Source organism: Rhinolophus ferrumequinum, chromosome 23 (genome assembly GCF_004115265.2).
Source record: "Rhinolophus ferrumequinum isolate MPI-CBG mRhiFer1 chromosome 23, mRhiFer1_v1.p, whole genome shotgun sequence".
In the NCBI taxonomy this organism is placed as follows: Eukaryota; Metazoa; Chordata; class Mammalia; order Chiroptera; family Rhinolophidae; genus Rhinolophus; species Rhinolophus ferrumequinum.
In genome coordinates, this window is record NC_046306.1 from 6,881,239 (window position 1) to 6,884,676 (window position 3,438).

A 3,438-nucleotide genomic window follows, 5' to 3' on the forward strand; every position below is an offset into this window, starting at 1 on the left:
AGTCTTTGGATGCTCACCTCTCTTCCACAGGTATATATATTCCCTTGTTGTCTCTTCTATTACAAAACCCTCGTGTATTTTACACACGTGGTTAATTACAGGGGCACTACACACACAGCAAAACTGTGGTTGGAAACTTTTAATTGGGCATACAAGTGGCCACCTAAATATTCAAATTAAATGGTTAGCCATCCAACCACGACATGGTAAATGCAGGGCAAATTCTCCCACAACTTTTCATGGTCTCAAATGGTGCCTAAAGTTCAATTGACACAACAGTGGCCGAGATAAACACTATTCATTCATTCATTCATCCATCCATCCATTCATTCAACACAGTTCTTGATCACCTACTGTGTCCAGGCATTCTGCCAAGGAGCGTGGGATACAGCAGAGAACATAACCTCGCTGGTGCCTGGCATTAGGGAGCTTGTGTTCCACACACCAAATGCTTTGACTCTTTACATTTCCTTGGCGAGGGTCAAGTCAAGAAACTTCTATTAAGGGGGCGGCCGGTTAGCTCAGTTGGTTAGAGCGCGGTGCTCTTAACAACAAGGTTGCGGGTTCGATCCCCTCATGGGCCACTGTGAGCTGCGCCCTCCACAGTTAGATTGAAACAAGTACTCAACATGGAGCTAATGGGTCCTGGAAAAACACAGTGAAATAAATAAAAGTTTAAAAAAGGAAAGAAAGAGAGTTCCATTAAGCCTCTACCCTTTGAAGAGTGCTAGAGGAAATGAGAGCAAAAGAAGTATTTTAAAACTTTGTTTCAGCAACTTTTCGTGACACCAAATAATACATTTCCATTTTCCTTTTTTTTTTTTTCCGTGGGAATTGCCTGATGATGTGAATGAATAAAAGATATATTGTTTTGAACATCAGAGTGGCATCAACCACATGATGAACTATTTGGATGTAAAGCTAAGCCTCACATTCAGGCTTAGCTTGTAACCACCACCCACCCACGTAACTGAGGTCCCTTGAATACTGCTAACACAAAAGAAAGCAAAATTATCGTTGGTTTGAATTACTTGGATGACTATCTGAATTTCCCCCCACCCTCATGGCTGGGAGGGGGAAGAATGGTGGATAGATGGCTCTGTTCATTCAATAAATAATTTTTGAGCTACTGCTACGTCTTAGGCTTTGTTCTGAAGGCTGTGGATGCACTAGTGAAGCAAACAAGAAAAAAACTCCTGCCCTCATGGATGGGACATGTTAGGCTAAAGAGACAGATTAATAATAAATAAGAAAAATAGATCTCGTTTGAGATCATGACAAGTGCTCTATAGGAACATCCATCTATTCCAGCTGTGATGTTTGACAGACGTCATTTACAGTGACTGCCAATACAATCCTCGTCATCTTTTTCATCGCCGAGCAAATACTGAGCACATTTCTGTCTTTGTTCAGTTCAGACAGACAGACAGACTTCAACCAGCACGGAAAGAAGGACAAACGTGAAGAACAAGTTCCTGCCCCCAAGGAGCAGTCATAGTAGTGCCACCAAATAAACACATCATTTCAACATCACGGCGGGGTAGGCCCTTGATAGATGTAACTACAGCTTGCTATAGAAACACTCATACTTTCTGGAAACTTCTGTTTCCTCGTGTAGTATAAGGAGGGGTTTTTCCCACAACGAGGCATGGAAAGGACATTCCAGGGGGCTAGAGCAGCATGGGAAAAGGCCAGCAGGCCATCGTCTCCGTATTAAAGATGGGACTGTGGACACATAGGGAAGAATTACTGACTCTTGGATATTCCCAGATCGTAAAATGTGAAGTGGTTGTTTCCATAACATATGTCCATCAAGCTAAGACTGTAAAAGCCTCTCCACAGTAAATCCAAAATCTAGAATGCCAAATTGTTACTTTCGCCCAACCCTTTGACAGATCAATGCAAGGCAAAAATAAAAACATCTCTTCTTCACTCCCATTGAAATCTTTCCCCTTTTCAAAAGCTTTTAAATAAAATGCCTCTTAACGGTGGAATCCATTCTATTGATTTGTTTTAAGAAAAGATCTCTCCTAAATAAAGAAAAGCCATCTTTGATCTGACTTGACAAAAAGATCTAATCAAACAATAAAATCTATGAGAGGGAAAAAAAAGCTTCTTTGAGCCACATCAAATATATAAAAGAGAAAATGCTTCATTTAAATGCTGAAAACTAACACAAAACAGCTTGAAATGTAATAACCTCTGCTGAATAAGTGAAACCACATGTTGATCTGACAGGAGTTTCTAAGACACAATTAAAGGTCACTTCATGTTCAAACATCTCATTCCTCACAGAGAGGCTGGAATTGTTACATATTTGGCCACTGTTTGGCAGGTGCTGCAACCTGGCACGGTCCGGTCTGCGTAGGTGCTTCAAACCAGGATTACGGTAATACTCCACAAACCTAAAGTCTGAAATCTACGTACCCCAGGAGACCAACAACCCTGAATTTCAGCTGTTCGTGCCTTGAAGTCCTAGACCAGACTGAGTACATTTGGGAATCCCTGCTAATTCAAAGCCGACATCTCTCACGTGCAAGGGGCTTTATTCAAAGACAAAAGCACAGCTTCCTTTCTGTTCTGCTCACCTTCGCCTCACCAGACCCCCAGAGTCCAAAGAGAGAAGTTTCGGTGCTTCTGGAAGCAAGGGTGTTCCAGCCCCAAAGCTGCATGTGGAAATGCCTTCCGGCAGCTGGGAGGTTTCAATTCAAGACTCTTAATAGCAAGACAGGATATTTGGTAAACTGACTTTTTAAACTGCTCTCAGCCCCAAGGCCTGTCTCCTCTGACCGTATCCCTTTAAGAAAGGATGTGCTGGAAAGAACGACTTCAAAGTCTTGTTTTCAAAAGGGAAATCACATCTAGAAAGCTTTTCTCAGAATGAGAAACAAATTATTTGATTTGAAAGAGAAGTAAATCTTAAGAGCAACAAGGGAAGATCAAAGAGTAAGTTCATGTGAACTTAAGAAGGGACCTTTTCCAGTGGAACGTGACTTTACTCTTTCCGATTCACTTGACACATTTTGGAGATACCGTGTTTCCCCGAAAATAAGACCTAGCCGGACAATCAGCTCTAAATTGTCTTTTGGAACAAAAATTAATATAAGACCCGGTCTTATAGTATAGTAAAATAAGACGGGATTTTATATTAATTTTTGCTCCAAAAGATGTATTAGAGCTGATTGTCCGGCTAGGTCTTATTTTCGGGGAAACTCGGTAGCAAGTTTACTGGAGAATGAAAATAAAGAAGCAGCCTGCGTTCCAGAAAATCACGTGATCTCTCTCTCTCTCTCTCTCTCTCTCCTCCCCCCCCCCCCCCCCCCCCCCCCCCCGCCTCTCTCTCTCTTTCTCTCTCCCTCTGTCTCACAGCTTTCCCCTGCCAGGCTGTGTGCATCAACTTTTCACCCTGTCATCGTGGACCGACCCTTGCTTTGGGGA

General features: G+C 42.3%; 1 non-coding gene across 1 annotated transcript; it reads left to right on the forward strand.

Annotated features, from left to right (window-relative positions):
* Positions 1-510: 510 nt before the first annotated feature.
* Positions 511-584, forward strand: TRNAK-CUU (transfer RNA lysine (anticodon CUU)). The gene has a single exon. It is a non-coding gene; the product is annotated as a tRNA-Lys (tRNA).
* Positions 585-3,438: the final 2,854 nt, after the last annotated feature.